The following is a 27,745-nucleotide window of genomic DNA, read 5'->3' as shown; positions in this document are numbered from 1 at the left end:
TCATATTATCTGACTAAATTTCCATATGTCTATCAATTCATATTAAGAATATATGACAATTCTTAATTTATATGAATATATAACCTGCCCGAGTTCCTGTTGACCAGTCTAGCTTAGAAGTATTGTTGTTGTTTAGTTGCTAAGTTGTGTCCTACTCTTTGTGACCCCATGAACTAGAGCCTGCCAGTCTCCTCTGTTCATGGGATTTTCCAGGCAAGGATATTGGAGTTGGGTGCTATTTCCTCCTCCAGGGAATCTTCCCAACCCAGGGATTGAAGCCTGGGTCTCTTGTGTCTCCTGTGTTGGCAGGTGGCTTCTTTACCACTGCACCACCGGGAAGCCCATTTACAGTATATCTGGGCCCTATTTAATAATGGATAATAAGACAGAATGGGGTATAATTCTAGAGTAGCTTTTATTTTTTAATTTAAAAAAATATTCATTTACTTATTTATTCATTTAATCACTCGGTCATTGGGCTGTGCCGGGTCTTAGTTGCAGCAGGTAGGATCTTTAGTTGTAGTATGCGAACTCTTAGTTGCACTGTGCAGTATCTAGTTCCCTGACTAGGGATCGAACCCTGGGCCCCTTGCATTGGGAGTGTGGAGTCCCAGCCACTGGACCGCCAGGGAAGTCCTAGAGTAGCTTTTAAAGTAAGAAATGCCTAGATTCCAGGTGATAAAAGAATTTCGTCTCATTTAAACCCAGAAGGATATTAAGCATAAATAAATGAAATTTCTCATTTCTCCTGTGCTTGGAGAGTTTGGATGTGAGTATTGGTGGATATACACTGCGATGTTTATCCAAGCAGACTGTTGTGTTCTTTGAGCCTACTGTTATGAGAGCTGTTGGAATGGGGAACAAAGAGCATGGGTAGATGGAGTCTTCATGCATTTAATTTATGAAAACTCAGTATATATTTCTCTCAATACACAAGAGCAACCATTTAAATTGTACTGGTGATTCTTTCTGACAGTCTACTTACTGAGGTTGTGTTAGAGAGACGGACCTGCGAGACAGGTGTAGCTGACTTACAATGTGTAGACCATTTATATACATAGAAATGTGACTTTGTTTTTTTCATAACTGAACACAACTTAGGCCTCAAGCCCTCATTTTTGGTAGGCAATGTAAACTTTGTTATTTAAAATTAACTCCGTCACTTCTAGTTTTATACTTAGTCTCTTTGGTCACATACTTGGACACCAGTAGTATTCTTCCCTTCACCATCCTTCTACTCAGGGAAGACCCAAGTTACAGGTCTTGTCCAAGTGTTCTCTGGTCTTTGCTGACCTCGACTGAGACGTGACTTCTCTTCTTTAGTTTGTGGACTTTGTAACAGCATCTTACTGCTGATGGTTAGCAGTCCAGGCTCCATGTTCATATTCTGCACATTGCCCTTGATCTAACCCAGGCCTCTTTGGGTCCAATGGCCCTCTCAGCATGTCTTCATCCTCCTCGTGGATGAAGGAACCCTCAGTTTTTCTCCCCTGAATAGTGGAGTACATGGACTGAGGGGCAGGGGGTGAGGCTGCTTTCAGACTTCTGATGCCATGGATGCCTTTGACTTGATGATTGAGAGCTGTATTGCCATTAGAATTATTAGAAGCAAACAGAACTCATTCATGACTATTTCAAATCAGCCTACACACTGATCTACTGTTCTCTAAATCAGTCCCCAGTTACCAGATGCTGAATGCAGTTCTTGTGTTTTAAAGATATGTTGTTTTTATCAACAATATTGCCCCTAAATGAAAGTCAACCATTTACTTTAGTGCCTAACCAAAGTCAGAGAAAACACTAAGTTAGATTTACTCAGATATAGCATGTGTTGGGGGACAACAGAGGACGAGATGGTTGAATGGCATCACCGACTAGATGGATGTGGGTTTAAGCAAGCTCCAGGAGTTGGTGATGGACTGGGAAGCCTGGCGTGTTGCAGTCTGCTGCTGCTGATGCTGCTAAGTTGCATCAGTCATGTCTAACTCTGTGCGACCCCATAGATGGAAGCCCACCTGGCTCCTCTGTCCCTGGGATGCTCCAGGCAAGAACACTGGAGTGGGTTGCCATTTCCTTCTCCAATGCATGAAAGTGAAAAGTGAAAGTGAAGTCGCTCAGTCATGTCCGACTCTTAGCGACCCCATGGACTGTAGCCTACCAGGCTCCTCCATCCATGGGATTTCCCAGGCAACAGTTCTGGAGTGGGGTGCCATTGCCTTCTCCAGTGTTGCAGTCTATGGGGTGGCAAAGAGTTAGATATGACTGAGTGACTGAACTGAGCATGTGTTGGTTTCCAGTTTGGTACCGTCTTACAGGGAATTTCAAAGCTGTTTTTGCTTATTCACAATATTCATCTTATATTCTGATTTTATAAATGTTTTATAATATTCTGAAAATATGAATCACGGAATATTTCCCTGCTCTGTGATTAATGACTTGATTGCTGAAATAAGATGCAGTGTCTAAAAGAGAACTAATGACAACACAGCTCTTAGAGGCAGAATTTCTCAGCTGGAGTTTAGAGAAGCCCGTCTAAGAAGGCTGAAGAACTGTGGCTTATACCTTCCATATAGGAAGGCAATGGCTTACCTGTCTTGTCCTCCTCTGAATCCCTAGCACCTGGCATTGTACTTAGCGCATATTGGGTGCTCAGTATATTTGTTAAATACAGTAAGTGAATTAACAAACTTCTAAATAGCAGTTTTACATCAATGGGGCATAGAATGTGCTGGTTATTGAAACAAAATAGGTCAGTTCGAGGAAAGTTATGGGCTTTCTAGGGAGCTAGTCATGGGAGAGAGTCTGTATGTCAGAAATACTGACTTTTAGGCTGATTTGATTACCAAAAAAAAGAATAACATATTTTACACATACCCTGAATTAAACTGCCTCCTTCAAGTCTCCAAGTAAGGCAAACTCACCTGATACACCTGACCTTTTGATTTTACATTAAGGAATTATATTTACTTCATACAGACTATTTTGTCCCCTTTAGGATTTCAGCCAACTCAACCCACAGAAACAGAGACATAATTATTACAAAAGGCCTCTGAATATCCCCAGATAGCTCAAGGTATGAATGAATGGTCCTCCTTAAACTCTCATTCAAAGTTGTTTTCATGCTTATATGTATTTTTAAAAGATATCTTTGTTTGATTGCATGACCCATAGAAATTTGAGGCTGCAACCTCAGGGGGACAGGGAAGGCTACTGAAGCCAGTCTCTGTGTCCTTGAAGGAAGAGGCAGGAAAACTAAGGCTCAGGCATGGAAGTGCAGCCCTGTTGATGGACGTTTCCCCACCCCAGCTTCCTCTCCTTTGGAGACATCCTCTTCTCTATGTGTTTATCACTCCGCGTATAATGCCCCCCACCACTGGCCGAAGTGCTGAAGTGATGCTCAGGCTTCCTTGAAACAAAGCATAAGCTGGCGCTGGGAGCACGCAGCTCCTGCACATGACTAGCACAGAGGATGCGGACGTGAGGCTGCAGATGGCCTTTTCTCTATCACATGGAGAGAGGCGTTTTTGAGCTTCTTAATAATACAGTGATGAGAGAAAGAGAAGGTGCTCTGATATCTCCAGGCCTCAACGTGGTCCTGAGGCTCTGGTCCCCGTTCACCAGCTGATGTGAAACTAAAACTGCTGGTGTTTCCCAGGCAGTTTGCAGGAGCTCTTGACACTTACACCGTACAGTCCCCGTGGCCCCCTACCAGGCCCATGGTAATCTGCCCCCACCCATCCTGCCTGCTGGTGCCCATGCCTCCAGGCTGCCCCTGCCTCTCCTCTGGCAGCACTCTGCTCTCCCTGTCCCAGGCCTGGAAGGACCAGCTCGCCACTCCTTCTACGGTGTCCTTCCCAGGCCGCAAAATCTTCCCACAGTGCTTTCAGCCCATATCCACATCTTGCTGCTAAGTCACTTCAGTCGTGTCCGACTCTGTGTGACCCCACAGACGGCAGCCCACCAGGCTCCTCCATCCCTGGGATTCTCTAGGCAAGAACGCTGGAGTGGGTTGCCATTTCCTTCTCCAATGCATGAAAGTGAAAAGTGAAAGTGAAGTCACTCAGTCGTGTCTGACTCTTCACGACCCCATGGACTGCAGCCTACCAGGCTCCTCCATCCATGGGAGTTTCCAGGCAAGAGCACTGGAGTGGGTTGCCATTGCCTTCTCCAAATATCCACATCTTACCTTCTCTAATTTCTTTTGCATGTTTTATCTTTACCTCACAGTTAGCCACTTGTCATAAAGCATCTCTTTCCTCATCACTCCTCAACACTTTATCCTGCTTTATTTTCTGTACAATACTCACACTTTAACATATTCTCTGTGTGTGTGTGTGTATGTATGTACAGATGTACTTTGGGACTTTGTTTTGTTAATTGTCTTTTTGTCCATTAGAAAGTCAGTGACACAACCCCAACACTAAGAATTGTTCCTGGAAAATGATAGATAAGTATTTGTGAAATGAATTAGCGTGTGCTGCTCTTCGATTAGCAATAGAACACATTTGAGAATTTCATTAGTGTGTGTCGTCTTTGTCGTTTCCTCTTCAGAGACTCTGTAACAATCAGTTTGTTCTGCTTTGATAGACATAACTCTCTCAGCCTTATGTCTTAACTCTATCCTTCTGCTGATTGCAAAGTTGAAAGCAAAGATCGGTTCTTACCCACTTTGCATCCAAGTTGCTCTTCATACATAAAGTTGCTTCTCATATTAGGCCCCATAAAGAGTTTGCTGTATTTCCTAGTTAAACAGAATCTCTCTAACCAGTCTTTATATAATGGGCTTTCCTTGTGGCTCAGACGCCTGCAGTGCAGGAGACCCTGGTTCAATCCCTGCGTTGGGAAGATCCCCTGGAGGAGGGCATGGCAACCCATTCCAGTATTCTTGCCTGGAAACAGAAGAGCCTGGAGGGTTGCAGTCCATGGGGTCACAAAGAGTCAGACACAACTGAGCGACTAAGCACAGTCTTCATTTATCATGGACAGAGTTTTACCTTCTTTATAATTCTTCTGTGTCTCTGAAAGCACCACACAGAGAGAATTGTTCAGAAAAGCATCATGACTTCCTGTGTGTGCATGCTGAGTCGCTTCAGTCGTGTCTGACTCTGTGACCCCGTGGATTGTAGCCTGCCAGGCTTCTCTGTCCATGGGATTCTCCAGGCAAGAATGGTGGAGTGGGTTGCCATTTCCTCCTCTAGGGGATCTTCCGACCCAGGGATTAAACCTGAGTCTCTTACGTCTCCTGCATTGGCTGGTGGGATTTTTACCACTAGTGCCACCTGGGAAGCCCCCTGACTTGGACGGATCTAAATGCACACACTGAGGCATTACATGCCACGCAAGGCCCAGTGCATTACAGTGACTTTGGATACACAGAAGACCATCAGTGAAAGTCGACTGGTTTTTCTTCTTTTACAGGACAAGGCCTGAGATATCATAAGGACTCTATATGCCTCAGCAGTTTGGACTACACCACCAGAGTGCACAGCCATTCCACATTCATTTCTCTTGCATCTCCAGCACCATGAAACTGATAAACCCCAGCTGCTGGTGAGTGCTCTCCACAATGCCAGGAACTGATTTAGTTCTTTGCATACATTTTCTCAATTAATCCTTACTTGAGGCATGGACTGTTATTATCTTCCCTCTACACAAGTGGCAACTCCGGCACAGAGAGATTAAGCAACTTGCCCAAGGTCACACAGTGAGTCATTGGTGGGGCTCAGATTCAAACCCAGGCCCCCTGCTCCAGAGCCCTCACACTTAATCTCATTGTTCTGCTGCATCTGTGTTATCTGCTTAACACATCCACTGAGGAAGACTCTAGCAGCCAGGTTAGCATCCTGTGTAATGTCTAATCCATAAAGGTAATATATAATGTGATTAAAAGTTAAAAAAAAAATCACAGCCTGTAATTGAGTGCCTCATTAGCTGCAGGGTGTAGGGAATATAGGCTACAGTTCACTTATCTGAATCCAACGCTCTCACGGTCCAAACTTCACAACAAGCCCAGGCCGATCAGTGTTTGAAATCTGCTTCTCAGTTCAGCATTTGTGATTTTATAATGATTTCCACATGCATTAGCAACCTATTAATGGGCCAGTATATGGGAACAGTTGTCTTATGAAGTGAGGGTTTCTTTTTTTTTCTTCTTTTCTTTTCCATTAAAACCACAGGTCTACAGAATGAAAATGCTCAATATAATGAGTATAACCTGGAAAGTAATTTCATGGGCTGTAGTACTTTGATGGCAATAATTCTTGGATGTCAAAGGATAAGGACACAGTTTTCTGCTTCCAATTTTATTCTTAGAAAATGATGGTACTGAGCCATCCACAGAGTAGTCCCCTGTAGATTAATTCCAGTTTTTCTTTTGGAGAGGAGATTTAAGGGAAGTCTTAATCTGCTTTATATTTAACTCTTATCTCCACACTATGAATTAAAAATAGAAAGATGGACTCTAGTCTCACCTCTACAGGCCCTCTGAGGGCTAAAGTTACCCCAGAGAAAGGATGGTCTATGAGCTGCTCCAGGTCTCTTGTCTGGCTTAGCACCCCTCACTGACTTTCCCAACAGCTGCCTCTTTCTAATTTTCAGTCCTCATATTAACATGTCTAGAATGAGCTGTCTTTATTCTATGATGCTTGAATGACATTTAGCATTTTCCTCAGGTACTTTTCATTTCTCAAAAAACTGAGTGAATTCTGAAATTTCCTGCATCCTCTGGTTGGTTGTTCCTAAATCCATGCTTAAGGTGGGGAAAAAAAGTGAAGAGTAGTTTACACTGCGTTCTCTTCAGCCAGTAAAAATTGCTCTGAAGTAGGCTTCCCCAATGCCCCTTCTCCTCTCTTCTACCCTCTCTCTCCCTTCCATTTCCCATTCTCCCCACATTTTCCGAGTCCTCTTTTCTCTTCCTTTTCTCCTCCCAGATCAAACCAAGGTCTGAGACAGCAGGAAGGGCAGGAAACTGCAGGTGCTGGTGGAGGAGTTGGAGTTAGGCTCACTTTCCTGCCCCATCTCCTAACTTGAAGCTTCTGAAATACAGGTGAGGGTCATTTATCCAAAAACTAATCATCCAAGTCAATCTAGATTGGAAAGAGTAAGAAACCTCTAGGAAAACCTCTACAGTTTGGGGTTTCTGACACTTCAAACCCAGTGAAGTTAACATTGTGAACTTGTGAATTGTGGCTTATGTGACCGTGGGGAGAAAGCCAACCACATAGTAAGCAAGCTGAACATCTCTCTGTCCTCCCTTAATTTATAGACAATTTCCCTCCCTTTTTCCTCCTGCATCTTACACCAGTGACAAGTTTCAGTTCTAAAGTCTTAACCCAAAATACCCAAGAGACCGTTTTATGCTTAATTGTAAAGTTGTACAACTTCAGGGAAGAGGAGCTGTTGTATTTTTTCTGTATTCCTTCCTTTTCACCACTAAGTCATGGGAGCAATAACAGTGACCCCTGACTGAACACATGCTGTGTGCCTGACTGGTGGGGGGAGGGGTCCTGAATGTACTCAGAGGAAACAGAGCTCCTCAAATCATGGGGCCACCCACCCCCTTTTGGACAGATGCAGACAGGCTCCGGGACAATGCTTCTTAAATGGTAGATTGTTTAATAGAACATGTTAGCTGGGGAGGCTGGCATTTTTAAAAATAAAGAAAATGGAATGAAATAGAACAAAACAGAAAAATATCAGAGGACATTGCATGTGGTAGGAGTAAGTATTATTTTGTGAGCTTTTGCTTTTAGTTAAAAGTGGAGAGTCTGACAGTGCTTACTGGGAGCTCCGCCCGCTCTCCCAGTCTCCCTTACAACCAGCCAGGTGACTGAGGTCTGGCTGTGGTAGCACATCCAGGGTGATCTGTGGCACGTGGAACTCGCCCACGTAGGCTTCCCAGTTTCTTCCTTCCATATATCTGGTGGATGACACCAGGGCCACCTCGAAGCCACAAGATGTCAGAGCCACAGTGTGAAGCAGCCTAGGTCCCTGAGTCATCATTGGAAGGAATGCCACCCACAAGAGTCACTTACTTGACCAGGGACACCAGCCATCAGCTTTATGTAAAAAGAAATTCTATGATCTTAAGCCAGATTGTTTCACCTTGTGTGTGTGTACGTGCCTTATGCTACATTTATTTCTAATGTAGATTATAGTGAAAGACATTTGAAAGCCACTGCTCAGGACAGGGTGTGGTCCTAGATCAACTGCAGTTGAATCCTGTGGGATGTTCACTACTAATGCAGATTTCTGGGCCCTGCCAAGATCTGCTCTGTAAGGATCTGGGGCCTGGGAATGTTTGACAAACTCCACAGAAAAACTTTCTGAACGCTTAAGTTTAAAGAGCACTTTGGCCTCAGTATTGATAGAAACATTTTCTTGGCAGCCCTGGGGCTGGATAAGCTTTATACCTATTTTCTTTGGTCACTGTCCAAAGTGTGAGTCTCTCCCTATTCTCCACTCTATCTATACCCTATATATAATCTTATTACAATAGTGCTCTGTACTGATTCACATAATCCTTTTCTAAGAACATTTTCCACTCCTCCCCTTTTTCCTAAACACTTAACTGTCCTCTAAAAAGTCTGCTGTGTAACAAATGCCCCTATGCCTCCCTCTTCCCTAGACATTTTCTGGCTCTCCCCTGAGTTATCAGTTCTGCTTCCCATTCAAATGGGAGCTGTTCATTTTCCACGTTTTTATGTGGAATTTTATGTGTATTCTCAGAGTTGAAAAGCGGGGCAAGTCCCTTCCTTGTTACTCAACTGCAGCTTCCCAACCATGACTGCCCCCATCCTTTTGGATAGACTCATACTAATTAATGTATAGAGTTACAAAGGAAGTTCATAATCTCACATTATAAGAAATCTCATTCTGGCTAATTCAGCAACTCTTTCCATATTTCTACTTTGTCGTCTTCCACATGTTTATCCTTTAACTTGTTTCTTCATGGTCACAAGATGGCTGCCGTAACTCCAAATATGACATCCCTCACAGCTATTTCAGTATGAATTTCCTATGGCTGTAACAAATTGTCACCGACTTGGTGGCTTAAGCTATGATAATTTATTCTGTCACTTGTTGGAGGCCAGAAATCTGAAGTCAGTATCACTGAGCTGAAATCAAGGTGTTGGCAGGGCCATCTTCCCTCCAAATGCTCTAGGTGTGAATCTGTTCCTTGCCTCTTCCAGCTTCTGGTGGCTGTCACTATTCCATGGCTTGTGGCTGCATTACTCCAGTCCCTGCCTTCATCTTCACATCGCCTTTTCTTCTGTGTGTGTCTTTCTTTCTCTTCTGTATCAAATTCCTTTCTGCCTCTTTCTTAAAATTGGGACACGTGTGATTGCATTTAGGGCCCACCTGGATAATTCAGGATCATCTCCCCATCTCATGTCCTAGCCTTCATTATATCTGCAAAGATTCTTTGCCCATAAAAACTCACATGTATAAATTCCAGGGATTAGCACCTGATATTTCTAAATATTGTTATTTGGCTTACCTACAATATCCAAAGATACAAAGGGCAGTGTCTCCTCATCTACAGTTTCTTAACAGGGAGAAATTCTTTTCTCAGAAGCGCACCGTCTTAGCCGGTTCCGACTGTCAGAATACTATAGCCTGGGTGGCGTAAACAACAAGCATTTATTTCTCACAATTCTGGAGGCTGGGAAGTCCAGGATCAAAGCACTGGCAGACCCAGTATCTGGTGAAATCACTTCCTGATTTGCAGACAGTTGAATCTTGTTATTTCCTTATGTGGCTGAGAGAGAATTTCTCTCAATCACATTTTTTTTTTCTTATAAGAGCACTAACCTCATTTGAAAGTGTCTACCTTCTTGACTTAATTACCTCCAAGAGGCTTCACTTCCTAATACATGGTGATGGTGGTGGAGGGGATGTTAGAATTATACATACAAATTTTGAGAGAACACAAACATTCAGTATGTAACACCCCTACCACCAGTATGGTGCCTGCTAATCCTGTTGGCTGGATATGTATCATAAACCCATGTATATAGCCTCTGTGGGGAACAGAGGCTCTGTCACCCAAAAAAAAAAAAAAAAAAAAGAAAGAAAACGATGAAGGATGAGGGAAGGCTATTGGTTAGACCATCAATAATCTACATTAGGATTCCTGTGTCTTTACAGTTCATATCTATTAATATGATGTTGATGTTGTTCTCTTTTGGTTTTTTGCTGATCCTTCTGTGTGGACTATCTAACCATTGACAATTCAATTATTTGACCTCCTCATCTTTCAGTGACCATTCCCTGCTCTATCCCTCTCTTTCGGTGCCATAGCTTCACCCTGGACCTGAATATCACCTGAAACTTCTCCTTTTCTGAAATAGCAACGACAGACAACTGCCTGTCTGACCACCTTCTCACATCCTTCCCGCTTACTCATTTCAATTCTCCTCTGTCCTTTCTGCCTATCCATCAGCCATTCCTTTCTTGAGTTTCCTTCTATCCAGAATATATTGTCCATATTCTAAATTCCCTTGACTCTTGGTCCTTCCATTGAAGTTACCTTGCAAAACCCCAGTCTTGGATGAACCCTCTATCTGCTTGCTCAAACTTCTTCCTTGTCATTAATTCTTACCCTGTCATTCTCAGGAGATAACTTTACTTCATCTTTAATTAAAATAGAAGAAATCTGATGGAAATGACTCAATTTCCCATCACTACATTTATTGTCTCTGTACTGAGATGTTTAATCTTCTGGTCTTGTTACAGTGGAATAAAACTCTTCTGCTAGAGGCCTATCCTTCTGCTTATCCTGTGGAAATACAACTAATTTCTGGTCAATGAGATATAAGTAGAATTGTAGTATGGAGGCATTTAGGAAGCTTTTTAAAAGACAGTGGGCACATATCCTTTGCCCTGTTCCTCTAGTCTGTTTCTCCATCCAGATTCCTGGAAATATGAATGTGATCACTGGAACTCCTGCAGTTATATTTTAAGAATGATGCTTATGTAATGGCTGAGTAGCTAGAACTTCTGTAAGTCATTTTTAAATCATTCAGATTTCTCATCCACACAGGTATAATGCTTCTCTCAGATTCTCAAACCACACTCTTAGGACGTGTTTAAATTTTTTTATGCTAAAATAACTTTATTTTTAGGCTGAAAAGTGTTAATCACTCAGCTCAGTAGTGTCCAACTCTTTGCAACCCCATGGACTGTAGCCCGCCAGGCTCCTCTGTCCATGGAATTCTCCAGGCAAGAACACTGGAGAGGGTAGCCTTTCCCTTCTCCAGGGGATTTTCCTGACCCAGGGATTGAACCCAGGTCTCCCACATGCAGGCAGATTCTTTACCCTCTGAGCTACCAGGGAAACCCATGGTACTGAAAGAACTTCTGTCTTCTTCCCAACCTTGATTATATATTAGTCTGCTTCCATCAGCTTACCTCTGGAAAAGCCATGTCCTTTCCCAATTCCTGGCTTTCCTCTTCCTCACAGAGATGATATTAATAGGTGTTGAGGGAGAGCAGGGGAGTGTTGAGTGTGAAAAGAAGAAAACGTTGCTCTATTACCTATATGTAATTCTGGTCGGTTTTTAGCAAAATTGTATCATCCTCTCTTTTCTCTTCTCTTGTGCTTTAGTTTCTGTGCTCCTTTTACCTTGTTTAGAAGTTGATCCAGAGCAGAAACGATACTCAAACTACACATCAGCAGCATCAAGCTTTCGTTCTTTTTGCGTCCTGATATTTTGAAAATATTAAAAAGAGGGCTTTTGTGTGATTTCTTTCCACAGGGGCACAGAAAACACCTTCTTGATGGAAAATATAACCTGATTGTTTGTCTGAGTTGAACCGAGAAAAGATTCTCAAAAAATATTCTTCAAAAGTTGGCCAAAAAGGAAATGGGGGTAACTGGTTTACCTCCCCCACCTGACCTCCTTCTGCTTTGCTGCCCAAGTAGCAATTTTGAGAGGCAAACCTGATTGTTCACTCTCCTACTTAAAACCCCGCAGTGGCTGATCCTGATGCCATCTTTCACCTCTGTCCATCTCACACCCTGTGCCTCCAGTTACCCTGAACTGCTTGCAGTAACCTGTGCTATTTCAAATCTGCTCTTTCTTTTTGTTGTTGTTTTCTGGACTGACTTGCAACCCCATCCTTCTATTAATAAGAAATACCCATTCACCTTCAGGGCTCAGTTCAAGAAACTTCTTGTCATTTGTGAAGCTTCTTGTCCGCCTTCCAACTTCTTCTTGTTTCCCTTCTTCCAACTGACGTTTTCCTTCAGTTTGTCCTCTCTGAATAAGTCTAATAACATGTACCATACTTGACTGCAAAATTACTTGATGTGTTAGTGTCCTTCTATTTGACTATAAGCTCACCAAAGGCTTAATCATTCTTTCATTGACCAAGTAATTCATAAACATAATCAACCATACAGAACATGAATGTTTCCTTTCACTTCTAACTCCCTCAGTCTCCCGACCACCATCTTATTCATATGTGAACCTTCAGTGCCTACCTAGTTCAGTGTCTGGCACACAGAAACCCAAAAATTGTGTTTTGAATGAATGGAATGAATGAATGAAAGAAAGACTAACTATCCTTTTAAGATTATCAACCAGTAACACATCTGATCATAAATCTGAGTTTAAATTCCCGTTAATAGTGTGCAACTTCCTCACTCCACGATAACATCATGTATGTGCTCTCTTGTGGTTTATTTTTGCTAACTCACTGTCTGAGTCTTTAGTCTCCTTCAGGTCCTGTTTACTTTATTCAAAGCTCTGCTCCTCTGCTAGCGCAGTTTACATTGGGAGGAAGTTTTCCTATTGCCTGTGCCGTGTAAATTGGTTTCTAAACAATCTTGCCCACAGTCTCCATTAATATGGCACTGTAGAGCAAGGCAGGATAAAATATTCAAAGTAGCAGGAGTTACTTTTTAGGATGATTGAATATGATGAAGGAGCCAAGGACAAAGGGTAATTTATTCCAAAGGAAGTCAACACCTTTGCTTTGCACTAGCTCTTGCAGCTAAAAAATAGGGCTGGTAATTGGACTTGCTTTATGAAAATCTCATTAGCATTAGCATATAACTAAAATGCACAGCTCCATAGTTAATTGCAATCCTGCACTGCGGTTAACAACTACAGTGATGACATTTGCATATTGCACATAAAATTAAAAATGCATGTCAGATAGGTGCTCTTTTAGAAAAAAAATCCTTGAATAACATTGCATTCACTACAATAATCGGAAAGATTTTGAATTTGAATGGAAATTATATGTATAGTATGAGCTTTAGAAAGACAGAGGAGCCTGATCAAAGAGGAGGGGAAGCTAAATATGAAACATTGCATAGGCAGAACTCCAGCATCTGGGATCTTCAAGGGCAGGGACCTGTAATACTGAACTGTGTGTGCTTTGTGTGAATGCCACCCTTTCTTCTGAGAGTTTCATTTCACTTTCCAGGCATCAGTCTCATCTTGATGCTTTTCCTCTAGACTACAAACTCCTTGAGATCATGGACTTGATCTTTTTAAACCTTTGAGTCCCACAATGCTTAGCATGTACAGGCACTCAATGATTTGTAGGTGTGAACCACTCAAGCCCTCTCGAATTGGATCCAGTAGACCTGAGGGGCTGTGTACTGAAGTGATTAAGAGTGGATGTTTTCACTTCCATGTCCCTGAGCCAGTTACCTTTCAGCGAGTCGCTTCAACCTCCCTAAGCCTCTGTTTCCTCTGCTATAAAATGTTTTCTGCCTTATAGGATTTTTGAGAAGATTTAGAAAGATAATGCATACATAATACTTACCACAGCACTGTGCCTGGCACATAGCAAGTGCTATTATTGTTGTGTTTGCTGTTGTTTTGAGGTTAAAAATCATGGGAAAGGACATGTTGAGGCTGAGTGTTAGTCCTGGTGCCAATCAACTACAAGACAGAACAGCGTTACTGTGAGTAATAATACTTACCACAGGGCCGATAATTTTTGTTCCATTTCACCAAAAAAGAAAATGAGTTCTTGAAAAGAGATTGGTGGGGGCATAAGACAACTATACCACTTTCTCTGTGAATACAAAGATCCATGACCAGGCTTTGTACATGAGACTCCTCTGTAACTACAAATTGCCTACTTCCTGGAAGACAACCATAAGCTAGGAAGTCAGGAAGGAAGTCAAGGTAGGGCCTTCAGTGGGGTATGGCTCTTTATTTCTTTTATCATTCATTCATTCATTGTTCAGCTAATACTATTTATTGTGCCCATACCTATGCAATGCTTTGTGCTAGAGATGCTCTGAGACAGAGATGACCGTGCATGTGACCTGATTGATATACACTTGGAAATTCTGGGCTAGAAGTAAAGTGAAGGATTGGAACTAGAGAAAAAGATATGTGTGTCATCAGCATGGAGAGGAGTTTGAACTCTAGACATAGGTGAGGTCCCTGTGGCTGTTCACTGGGGAACACTCCCAGTAGGGGGATAGGAAAGGGAATTGGTACCAATTGAAGCAAAGGGAAGAGACTGAAGGAGAAGAAAATTCTTAAAGAGATGGGAATACCAGACCACTTGACCTGCCTCTTGAGAAATCTGTATGCAGGTCAGAAAGCAACAGTTAGAACTGGACATGGAACAACAGACTGGTTCCAAATCAGGAAAGGAGTATGTCAAGGCTATATATTGTCACTGTGCTTATTTAACTTATATGCAGAATACATCATGAGAAACACTGGCTGGATGAAGCACAAGCTGGAATCAAGATTTCCGGGAGAAATATTAGTAACCTCAGATATGCAGATGACACGACCCTTATGGTAGAAAGTGAAGAAGAACTAAAAAGCCTCTTGATGAAAGTGAAAGAGGAGAGTGAAAAAGTTGGCTTAAAACTCAACATTCAGAAAACTAACATTCATGGCATCTGATTCCATCACTTCATGGCAAATAGATGAGGAAATAGTGAGAGACTTTATTTTCTTGGGCTCCAAAATCACTGTAGATGGTGATTGCAGCCATGATATTAAAAGACACTTGCTCCTTGGAAGAAAAGTTATGACCAACCTAGACAGCATAGTAAAAAGCAGAGACATTACTTTGCCAACAAATGTCAGTCTAGTCAAAGCTATGGTTTTTTCCAGTAGTCATGTGTGGATGGGAGAGTTGGACTATAAAGAAAGCTGAGCGCCGAAGAATTGATGCTTTTGAACAGTGGTGTTGGAGAAGACTCTTGAGAGTCCCTTGGACTGCAAGGAGATACAACCAGTCCATCCTAAAGGAAATCAGTCCTGAATATTCATTGGAAGGACTGATGCTGAAGCTGAAACTCTAATACTTTGGCCCCCTGATGTGAAGAACTGACTTATTTGAAAAGACCCTGATGCTGGGAAAGATTGAAGGTGGGAGGAGATGGTGATGACAGAGGATGAGATGGTTGGATGGCACCACTGACTCAATGGACATGAGTTTGAGTAAACTCCAGGAGTCGGTGATAGACAGGGAGGCCTGGCATGCTGCAGTCCATGGGGTTGCAAAGAGTCTGACATGACTGAACAACTGAACTGAATTGAAAGAGATGAAAGTTTCAACTTGTAGGGTGGTAGTTAACAGAGTCAACCCTGTGTAAAGTGAGTGAGGGTTATTGAATTTGGTGATAAGGAGGCCACATCAAAGGTAGGTAGAGAATGGCAGCTGCTGCTGCTAAGTCGCTCAGTCGTGTCCGACTCTGTGCGACCCCATAAACGGCAGCCCACCAGGCTCCTCCATCCCTGGGATTCTCCAGGCAAGAACACTGGAGTGGGTTGCCGTTTCCTTTTCCAATGCGTGAAAGTGAAGTCGCTCAGTCGTGTCGGACTCTTCGTGACCCCATGGACTGTAGCCTACCAGGCTCCTCTGTCCATGGGATTCTCCAGACAAGAGTACTGGAGTCGGGGAGAATGGCAGGGTAGGAAACAAATGCAGGAAAGTATAGGCTGTGCTTTGACAGTAAAAGGATAAAAAAGCTCAGCCAGCAGCTTGAGGACATAGGAGAGTTGAAAAACAACATGTGTCATGTTGGAAAGACCAAAAGTAGGAGCCACTGAGAAAAGAGGGAGATAAGACCTGAGACAGCTGGAGGTGGTGATGCCATTGAAATCAGCCCAAGTCCCAAGCTGCACAGTTATCTTGTGAGCAGTTCTATTCTGTGGGACTGAGGCCAACACCTTCTCATTTGGGTGAGGTACCCCTTTTCCTTGGCCTGCAGCCCTGGTTCTTACCTGTATCCCAATACATCATATTTTTATGATGTATTCAATTCAATTCAATAAATTGAATTGTTATTTTCAACTTATTCGTCTGTCTCCTCCTTTGATGGTGAGCTCCTCAACCACAGGAACCATGTCTTATTCATCTGAACACCCTCATTGCCTAGTTCAGGGTCTGGCACAGTCAGTAAAGATTATTCAATTCAACTGCATAGTCCCTCACAGCCAGTCTGTTCCATCAACTGGAGTTCCCAGTAATTACACAGCCCCTTGTAAATTGTGTCCTCCTTAGAAGATAATGATGGGCCAGGAACCAGAATCAGGGAGGAAAGATAAGATAGGCTTTCTGTGGTGGACTGGGCTATTTTACTCATCATTCAGCTAATATTATTTTTTGTACCCGTACCTATGCAGTGCACTGTGCTAGGAAGTGAGAGCTGACCATGGATGTGGACCTGATTGGTATACAGTTGGAAAGTCTGGGCTAGAAGTAAAGTGAAACATCAGAACACGACAAAAAGATACGAACACCTCTGTCTCCATCTTACATATTTCTGCTATTAAGGTTACAGCTGCAAGAAGTCTGTGTATAGTTCACTCACCTCTCCATGCTTGGGGGAGTGGAAAAAAACTCATGGGAGCCCTGTCTCACGATACACTAAGTGAGCTGTGTGAGGCAATAACCGAGATGAAGCTGGGAAGCCACAATCCTGTTCTCTCATAGCTTTTCCTTAGAGAGTCTCTGCCCTGGAGTCTTTCTACTTCTCTCTGTACTCTTTCCATCCTGGCTGATATACTTTTTTTTCACCTCTCCACTTCCTGTATCCTATTTCTACTCTTGGAAGCCTGTTTTTAGACTCAAGCCTTTCATTTGCTTTTGTTGTTGTTCAGTCGCTAAGTTGTGTCCAACTCTGTGGACTCCGTGAACTGCAGCTTACCCCAGGCTTCCCTGTCCTTCACCATCTCCTGGAGTTTGTTCAAACTCAAGCCCATTGAGTCGGTAAGCCATCCAACCATCTCATCCTCTGCCACCCTCTTCTCCTTTTGCCTTCAATCTTTCCCATCATCAAGGTCTTTTCCAATGAGTTGGCTCTTGGCATCAGGTGGCCAAAGCATTGGAACTTCAGTATTAGTCCTTCTGGAGAATATTCAGAGTTGTTTTCCTTTAGGATTGATTGTTTTGATCTCCTTGCTGTCCAAGGGACTCGCAAGAGTCTTCTCCAGCACCACAGTTCGAAGGCATCAATTCTTCAGAGCTCAGCCTTCTTCATGATCCAACTCTCCCATCCATACATGACTACTGGAAAAAGCCATAGCTTTGACTTTGCAAAGTGATGTCTCTGGTTTTTAATTTGCTGTCTAGGTTTGCCTTTACTCAAAGTTTTCCTGTAGACACACTATCTCTAAGAAAATGATTTTGAACCATAATCTGACAGTTGGGGTTGTACCAACATTTTTCGCCCTTCCCTATCCCATGTGGGTCCAACTCGGACAAAACCCAATACATAAGATCTTTGGTTAACAGCTTACTCTTGGGCCGCCAATGTATGGTGATGGGCCTTCGTGGAAAGCGACAGTCACTACCATGTCGTCAGAGCTGTGTACCAGACTGTCCTCATTTTCCTCAGTAAGCCAATACTAGCAGAGCTTTCCAATTAGCAACAAAGAAACTTTTTCTTTTTCACTCATGCTTAAAAAATAGTTATTTTTCTTTTTTCAGAAAGTGTTTCACTGGTAACCTCTTCAGGTCTCGTCTCCTGCTATTCAGTCTAAATGTGCTGACTTTCCACATGGTTTGGGATCAGGATGGGCCTGGCAGTGACCCAGGGGCACCAAGGGGCCAGCAGAGTAGGCTGTAATTTTACTCCTGTCACCAACCACCTTCTCCAGGTCACTGCACACCCACCCTCCTGTGAGTCGGAGTTTGCAGAGCCTGGTGTCTAAGAAAAGGAAGTATTGTCTCCCAGCTGTAAGTCAAGAGTTGTGTTTGTGGGTTTGGTTTTCCTGCTTCTGGCTCATGCTTGTTCTTGTTTTCCTGGCATGAGGGCATCTGTGCCCAGAACAGCCGCTTATCTCAGCTGACTGCTATTTGCCCATACCTGGCTCATTCTGTTGTTCCGAAAAGCCACACAAAGGAAAAAATTGGGAATTCTTCCTGATGCTACGTTGAATTTATCTGTGCTAAATATGTCTCCAAAACCCAAATTGCCTTAAAACCTAAACCAAGTTCCATAAGTGACTCACTCTTAGGCATGCAGGCAGAGAGTAAGGTGGGGAGAGGGGGAGTTGGGGAGAAAAACACACATATTCTGACTGCCTAATTTTACAAGTCTTGTCTACTTCACTCTACCACAGAGTTAAACCCACAGCTCCTCTCTATCTTGAGTCTCTAGGTTCCTCACTGAACAAGGATCTCTCCTTGCTCAGTGGGGTTCAGAATTCAGCGCTAAGTGGCTTGGGTGGTGAGAGTGGCTCCTCACACACAGCAATTCCTACTATTTCTGAATGGGACTGCACCTAACCAGCCTTTTCTCACTCTTTTCCATGACTGGCTTTGTGGGCTGATGCGATTTGCCATTCAACCTCTTTCTCCCTTCTGGTGCCTGGTGCCTTCTTGGACATCTGTTGATGTCCCCATCTGATGCTGTTTTCTAGAAGCCTGTTGTTTTTGTTGTTCAGCTGATAAGCCGTATCAGACTCTTTTTGACACCATGGACTGCAGTGCTCCAGGCTTCCCTGTCCTTCACCATCTCCTGGAGTTTGTTCAAACTCATGTCCATTGAGTTGGTGATGCCATCCAACCATCTCATCCTCTGCCACCTTCTTCTCCTTTTGCCTTCCATCTTTCGCAGCATCAGGGTCTTTTCCAATGAGTCAGCTCTTAGCATCTGGTAGCCAAAGCATTGGAGCTTCAGCATCAGTCCTTTCGGTGAATATTCAGAGTTGTTTTCCTTTAGGATTGTTTATTTTGATCTCCTTGCTGTCCAAGAGACTCTCAAGAGTCATCTCCAACACCACAGTTCAAAAGCACCAATTCTTTGACATTCAGCCTTTTTATGGTCCAACTCTCACATCCATACATAGCTGCTGAATAAAAACATAGCTTTGACTTTATGGACCTTTGTTGCAAAGTGATGTCTCTGCTTTTTAATATGCTGTCTAGGTTTGTCATAGCTTTTCTTTCAAGAAGAAGAAAGCTTTTTTTCCAAAAAATTTCATGGCTGCAGTCACCATCCACAGTGATTTTGGAGATAAAGAAAATAAAATCTGCCACTCTTTCCACTTTTCCCCCACCTATTTGCCATAAAGTAATGGGGACCAGATGCCATGATCTTAGTTTTTTTTAATGTTGAGTTATAAGCCAGCTTTTTCATCCTCCACTCATAACACAGAATCATCTGAAGCATATACCTAAAGACTTTATTCTGTCATCTCTGCTTCCGCTGCAGCTCACCAAAAATGGAGCTGCTTGTTTATCCAGCTGTCAGCCATTTCCCATAAATGTCTGGCCCAGCTTGCTGCACTGTGGCAGGCTTTACTTTAGTACCAATAGGTTGGCCCTCTGCCAGGTCTTCATTGTTGGCGACTCCATCTTGCTATTGAACGCTGAGTGTGAGTCAGAGGTGATGCTGATGAAACCCTGGGCAGGTCCTGACAGCAGGGGCAGACCAAGCCACCCAGGGAGAGTAGGTCTGACCTCCTCTCCGCAGAGCCATGGTTAGTTCTAAAGCTTGGTGCCATCTCAGTGCAAACAGTGTGAGATGCAATTCAACGACTCCTACGCACTCATCACTGGGGTGGGTTGTCAGAGGCACAGAAGAAGTATATGTTGGTTTCTGTAAGAGTTGTGGCCAGCAGCCTCACTGGACGATGACACTTAGCAACTCTTTTTTTTTTTTTTTTTTTTTTAAGAAAATTGTTGCTTTGTGTAGGCTGATGTGTAACTTTAATAATCTTAGTCCCAAGTACTGTGCTAATTTGTCCCTAGTTTTCTTCATCTTTTACTGGATTTATACAGCAGCAGCTGGTGAATGACTATATCATTAGATAACACCTGTATTTTGAGAGGTTGAATTTCCTAGAAACCAGTTTCTAGTTTTTGTGTGTCCTTGCTTGTACTCTTTGAAGAGACTGAAAAAGAATGTTCTACAAAATCCTGTCTTGCTCTGTGGTGATGAGGTCAGACAGACCGCCGCATGAGGCTGAGTAAAGCTGCCATACAACTGTGGGGTGGCTTTGGAAAATTGCAGACATATGGGGCTCACTTAGTCGCCACCACAGCTCAATCCCATGGCTCCTGTCACCACTTCGGTGAGTTGGTAGTACAATAGAGATGTCACTGTGGTAGGGCCTGGAATGAGGGCAGTTTCACTGGTAAAATGAAAAATCAGTTCTTTCTAGTCATTTCTTATTAGAAGGAATTTCTGAATGGAAAATTCTCCTCCACTAAATCAGATTGTATCTATATAAAACTTTATTGCTTATGACTATCAGGGTCAATTCCCATTGGCACCTGAGAGCTAAAAAATGACATCTGTCATCACAATAGAAAGAAGTGTTTGTTTTTAAATTGGTCAAAAGCCAAGTCATTAATTGCCTCTAAAGGTACAAAGGGAAAAAAGAATTAAGGGTTTTAATTGCCACAGAAATTCCAGATAGAAAATTTTACATTCAGTTGCACCTGAGGTAGCAGAAAACTCCGAGGGCCTAAGTCCAGTGGCCAAACCAGAATTTGGTTTATATAAGATTCCCTAGAAGTGGATCACTGGGGCTAGTACATATATTTGTTATATAGAGGTTTTTTTCTCAGTATAGCTTCAGGTGGATTATAATTAAATGTATATAAACATGTATATGTTACCTATATTTTCAGTCTGATGTATTAACCACAAGATACCAAATTATTAAAATTATTTTCAAAGCCACAAACTATGTGAGGGTAAAGATATTATCATGTAAAATGCAAAAATGCTTTCCAGCTATGCTGATATTTTATGCCAACTGAATGCAGAATTTAACTTAAAATCATAAATTTGTGTATTAAAATGAAATGAAAAAATGTTGACCAGCTATATAAAAAGGGCATCCATCACTGCCCACGATTTTATTTATAGTCTTAATGTTAAAAAGCTAGAATTTCCCCCCACACTATAAAGCACTGATGATAATTTCAATCGATTCCTACCTACTGGATATAATGTAAATTCTTGTATGTGCTTTAATAATTCTTTAGAAATCATTCTTTGGATTGGTATTCATAGAGTGAGAAAGGAATTACTTGAGGTATTCCACGTGTTTTTATTGAAACCAAGATACAAAAAAATAATAAGGGCTAGGTAAGTGCAGAGTCACCTCAGATTTTGGTTAGACGAGGCAGAGGGAGAGAGTGAAGGGTGGCACGATGGTGGCTGTGGCGGAAGCCATCCCTGGGCATAGTGGCCACAGATGGCTTCATGGGATGACACTCAGAGGTTGCCTTTGATTTTAGTTTATATATTAAAGAAAATTTTACAGTGTTTCACACAAATAGCTTGACAACTTATATTTCACAGTACAGTATTGTTTTGCACACACGTGTCCCATTCCTGGGACATGTTGACTTCACGCTGAAATTCTAGGAAACGAGGTGACACTGTGTGGAAGGCAGCCTGTAAATGCTGTGGTTACAGAAAAGAGGTCAAGTCCTTTGGTTTTCTCATCTAAGACTGTAAATTAATTCATTAATTTATTCGACAAATGAGTACCCATAATTCTGTAAGAGTCTGGGAAATAGTTCCTTTTTTTTTTTTTTTCTGAACTGTGCAGTTGGTGGGATCTCAGTTCCTCAACCAAGGATGGAACCTAGGCCACAGCAGTGAAAGCACCAAGTCCTAACTACTAGGCAATGAGGAAACTCCCTGGAATAGTCTTTTATGAGTTGTGATATGCAACAGTTAGTAGTAATTGTGGAATTAACAGAGGAACCTGAATTGCCAATCAACATAAAGGAGTCAGGAGTAGTTCAGAGCTCTCCCTGCAGCATGCTGTGTAACCTGGCTGTATAGAAATTGGGCATGCATTTTGCTATCTGGACAGTTGCTACTGCTCAAATTGCCGCTGTGTGCCAAAGAATGCTCAAACTACCGCACAATTGCACTCATCTCACATGCTAGTAAAGTAATGCTCAAAATTCTCCAAGCCAGGCTTCAGCAATATGTGAACTGTGAACTTCTTGATGTTCAAGCTGGTTTTAGAAAAGGCAGAGGAACTAGAGATCAAATTGCCAATATCAACTGGATTATCGAAAAAGGAAGAGAGTTCCAGAAAAATATCTATTTCTGCTTTATTGACTATGCCAAAGCCTTTGAATGTGTGGATCACAATAAACTGTGGAAAATTCTGAAAGAGATGGGAATACCAGACCACCTGACCTGCCTCTTGAGAAATTTGTATGCAGGTCAGGAAGCAACAGTTAGAACTGGACATGGAACAACAGACTGGTTCCAGATAGGAAAAGGAGTATGTCAAGGCTGTATATTGTCACCCTACTTATTTAACTTATATGCAAAGTACATCATGAGAAATGCTGGACTGGAAGAAGCACAAGCTGGAATCAAAATTGCCGGGAGAAATATCAATAACCTCAGATATGCAGATGACACCACCCTTATGGCAGAAAGTGAAGAGGAACTCAAAAGCCTCTTGATGAAAGTGAAAGTGGAGAGTGAAAAAGTTGGCTTAAAGCTCAACATTCAGAAAATGAAGATCATGGCATCTGGTCCCATCACTTAGGGGAAATAGATGGGGAAACAGTGGAAACAGTGTCAGACTTTATTTTGGGGGGCTCCAAAATCACTGCAGATGATGACTGCAGCCATGAAATTAAAAGATGCTTACTCCTTGGAAGGAAAGTTATGACCAACCTAGATAGCGTATTCAAAAGCAGAGACATTACTTTGCCAACAAAGGTTCGTCTAGTCAAGGCTATGGTTTTTCCTGTGGTCATGTATGGATGTGAGAGTTGGACTGTGAAGAAGGCTGAGCGCCAAAGAATTGATGCTTTTGAACTGTGGTGTTGGAGAAGACTCTTGAGAGTCCCTTGGACTGCAAGGAGATCCAACCAGTCCATTCTGAAGGAGATCAGCCCTGGGATTTCTTTGGAGGGAATGATGCAAAAGCTGAAACTTCAGTACTGTGGCCACCTCATGTGAACAGTTGACTCATTGGAAAAGACTCTGATGCTGGGAGGGATTGGGGGCAGGAGGAGAAGGGGACAACAGAGGATGAGATGGCTGGATGGCATCACTGACTCGATGGACGTGAGTCTGAGTGAACTCTGGGAGTTGGTGATGGACAGGGAGGTCTGGCGTGCTGTTTTTCATGGAGTCGTAAAGAGTCAGACACGACTGTGCGACTGAACTGAACTGAGCTGAACCTTAGAGGTTGAATAAGCGCAAAATTCTACCAGTAAAACGTAAGTCTTCAAAGATACAGGCAAAATGGGATTTTTTTGTAAAGGACTTGAGTCAGGAAGGATCACATGATAGAGACTCACCTTAAGCATCATCAGATTACATGATCAAGAAGGAGGTGAGTTTATGATTCAGAAGTCTGGAATCAGCACAATCTATACAAATAGACCTGGTCTGAGAGGAGCAGCTGTTTCTCTATGAATCATTTAAGATGCCTTACAAAACCAGAAGCTCTATAACTTGAACTTGAAGATATAGGAAACTACAGCTTGAAGATATAGGAAAATTAACTACAAATGGAGCAATATTTAATAGCTTAGCCCTATGAGTACTGTACAAAGAAAGTTTGCTTTTTCATCCTCATCTGGGTATGTTTCTATTGAAATACAAATGCAACGTACCACATTTTGCAAAACCTAAAGAGCTCTTAAAATGGGTACTTATGCTTGTCATAACTAGGTAGGGTGGGATGGAGTTCTTCTAAGAATGAAGACATTTACATGCAAAAACCAGATTGATATAAACCATTATCATAAAAGGAGTGGAAGAAATGTCATGAGTGAATGCCCTGTGGCTGAAGTACAATTTGAATCAGCAAAAGGCTACTATATAGGAAATGATCTGACTGGTAGGCTGGTCTATTGTGAACAGACTCTGATTGACTAGACTTTTGTACTCTTTAACACACTTTTAAGTAGTAGAAGTAGAAAAGTTTCAATGGCTATAGTCATAACTAGAGAGGTAATACTGTTATTTTTTTAATATGTTAAAAACCAGTGTAAAATAGTAGCATTGTTTCGTTGCTGAATGCCCCTAAATCATCTGGCTATTTCTATTATGAATGATTTAGATACAGTTCCATTGCATTGTAGGAAACAGCTCAGATAAACTCTTGGAATGTCTCCAAGTCTATAATTCCCTTGTGAAAAGTACATATAAGAGGGAAAAAATTTTTTTGCATGTGTGTTTTGCCTAAGATTGTCTCTGCTCAGTTACTCCATTTTCCTCTTCCTTCCATTTTTCGAGATATTGAACCACTGAATATATAACAGTAAATATGCTTAAAACTCTTTCCTAACGTTCCCCCCACCTAAGGGCTGTGAGCTGTGGTGAAAATAATGGAGTTAGATGAGCAAGCATGTGTTTTCACTGCAAACATTATTTTTATTGTAAATAAGTAATACGATGCATATATTTGTGTGTTTTAGTCATATTTGATTATTTGTGACCTCGTGGACTGTCACCCACCAGGCTCCTCTGCTCATGGGATTTCCCAGGCAGGAATACTGGAGTGGATTGCAATTTCCTTCTTCAGGGATCTTCTCAACCCAGGGATCAAACCCGCAACTCTTGCATTGGCAGGTGGATTCTTTACCTGTCTGAGCCAAGAAGGAAGTATAAACCCTGTAGTGATTATTCATTTCAGAACATTAGTGGGTTTACAGAAGCCTTTTTTGTTACATGTTTTCTCATCCAACTGAACGCTGAAAATATAATTACAATAAAATGGAGAGTCCTCAAGAATTTTTGACTTTAGAAAGGAATTTTCAAACTTCTCACAGGAAGAATTAGGGTGTTAGATGTGGAGGATTCTCCGTGAGGTTAATTTTTCCTATTTTTTTCCTGAGGAGAATATCAGTAGGAGATGCAACAGGAATATTTTAGGATGTTCTAGATGATATTATGTCTGTTTCCACAAAAATTACATGCCTACATTTAATTATGTAACCCTTAAATAGGGGAAATTATAATTCTATTCATTTGAGAATGTATAATCTTTTTCAAACACATTTAGATATAAGCCATATGTTAAATTGAGTAAATCAGGTGTTGAAATAATGTTCTTTACTTTTGAATACATTACCCCAGTATTTTTAAAATTATGAAAAGTCAGTAGCAGCCTGAGTATAAGTATATCAGAATAAATTATCAGGCTCTTAGCTCTCCTGGAAAAGGATATTGTTTTGACAGTTGAAATTTGGCAGTTGGTAACCTGGTAGATGGTGGTGGGTAACGAGATGACACCTATAGTCTGAGAGCAAGGAGCTTGCTTTCAAGCGTCAGTGTTATCTGTCCTTGTATCCATTGGCAGCAGTGCTGGCCAGTAGACATGGGACATGGGTTGTCCAGTTTTCTTGTTCATGCCACCCGTAACTCTAGTAGCATAGTCATCTTTCTTTGGAAAGGATTATCCATCGAAGATTATTGGCAGCAGTTTTAATCTGCGCCCTCTCTTCTTCTGTCACAGTGTTCATTCATTCATTCATATATTGAGAAATACTTTTGGTGTGCCAGGAACTATGCTAGATGGCGAGATATACTGGTGAGCAAATGCAGCCACAATGAAAAATAATCATGCAATGAATGTACAAAGTAAGATAGGTACTATAGGCAGGGATGAGGGTCATGAGGGAGAGGACTCTGAACCCAGATGGGGACTTAGATAAGTCTGCCCTAAGGAAGTTGGGCTTGAGTAAGACCTAAAGCTACGCCAGTAAATATGTGCCACAAACTGTGTGATTATTTAGAGGAGTTAAAATTAAATCACTTTTAAAATTTGGTTTCTCCAGGGCACTCAAAGCTGGTGTACTGGGACAACCCTGAGGGATGGGATGGGGAGGGAGGTGGGGGGAGAGTTCAGGATGGGGGACACATGTACACCCATGGCTATTTCATGCCAATGTATGGCAAAAACCACTGTAATATTGTAAAGTCATTAGCCTCCAATTAAAATTAATTAATTTTAAAAATAAAATTCAGTTTCTCAATCTCACAGTCCACATTTAATGTGTAGCATTGGTCTGAGAGGATTTAACTTCAATACCTGCTGGAGTGTTGGTTATCTCAGAGGTTAGGTGTCAAGAATACCACAGATTAGGGTGAAGGAGTCCACATGAGGTATTAGGAAGCTCAGTGACTTGGTGTTAATGCAGTCTCAGTGAATGGAGTATTGGCAATCCTATAATGTGGCATGTATCACTTGCTGGTCAGGTAAAGATGTACATCTCCTGGAGACATATGTGTGTATATATATGTGAGTATTTGTATACATGCGTATGTGTATATTGGAGAAGGCAATGGAGACCCACTCCAGTACTCTTGCCTGGAAAATCCCATGGACAGAGGAGCCTGGTAGGCTGCAGTGCATGGGGTCGCTGAGTCGGACACGACTGAGCGACTTCACTTTCACTTTTCCCTTTCATGCACTGGAGAAGGAAATGGCAACCCACTCCAGTGTTCTTGCTTGGAGAATCCCAGGGACGGGGGAGCCTGGTGGGCTGCCGTCTACGGGGTCGCGCAGAGTCGGACACGACTGAAGCGACTTAGCAGCAGCAGCAGCAGCATATGTGTATATATGTGTGTGTGTATAGTGCTGTGACATTATTAGAACTCATGGAATTAGAATTTACTCTGGGTCATTACATACAAGATTCTCAACCTTTTTAAGTCAACAGCATATCCTCATAAGTCTCTAATTGTAGATCAGAGGATCTTATATCAAATATAATCATTGAGCCTGAAATTCAAGAACTCTGGTTGCAACACACCTTCAATTTTTAAATTGTGAAAAATTGTAGGAGCTGCAAGTTATGTGCTATTTGTAATTTACTTCTGACAAAATAAAGCTGGAGGTTTTGTCACAGATTAACAAACACAAATTATTAAGATTATTATTTTAATTATGTGACATTGTCTTTCCCACTGACAAAAGCAATCAAAATTACTAAAATCAGTTACAAAGAATAAATTCCCAAAGATTATAAGTGTTGTTGAAAAACAGCATGCATTTATTAAATTTCTTATGTGTTACTCCAAAAGTGTTCGTGAGGTAAATACCCTCCTCCTATGGATTTCAGAATATGGCTAGAAGTAGGTGTAATTCTGGAGATCATTTCATCAACCCTCTCACTCTCTAGATTAGGAAACTGACATTTACGTCAGGGGCACTGACCATTTTCAGTGACTTTAACCTATACAGATAAAAATGTCAGCAAGACTTTGATAGTAACAGAAACTAGACCGAATGACAATAATACTATAAGCATTAAATCTCTAATATTACAGAATTACAGAGTTTTAGACTTT

The 27,745-nt window shown here is 41.9% G+C and overlaps 1 protein-coding gene across 13 annotated transcripts in view; it reads left to right on the top strand.

Annotated features, from left to right (window-relative positions):
* The window catches only part of JADE1 (jade family PHD finger 1), a 299,180-nt gene that overhangs the window by 48,812 nt on the left and 222,623 nt on the right, over positions 1-27,745 (top strand). For 8 of the 13 annotated variants that reach the window (XM_086346723.1, XM_086346728.1, XM_086346734.1 and 5 more), the window contains exon 2: positions 5,419-5,550. The exons of 2 other annotated variants lie outside the window; for them this stretch is intronic. The gene's annotated coding sequence lies outside the window, so the exon portion shown is untranslated. Of the gene's footprint in view, positions 1-2,995; positions 3,074-5,418; positions 5,551-6,929; positions 7,046-27,745 lie in introns of all 13 variants that reach the window. 3 more of the 13 variants (XM_086346730.1, XM_086346721.1, XM_086346724.1) reach the window with 2 other exon arrangements.

Source organism: Bos grunniens, chromosome 17 (assembly GCF_055505025.1).
Source record: "Bos grunniens cultivar Pamir isolate PY7600 chromosome 17, Bosgru_T2T1.0, whole genome shotgun sequence".
Taxonomy (NCBI): domain Eukaryota; kingdom Metazoa; phylum Chordata; class Mammalia; order Artiodactyla; family Bovidae; genus Bos; species Bos grunniens.
Note: the sequence above shows the minus strand (reverse complement) of the source record. Positions and strands in the feature narration are given on the sequence as shown.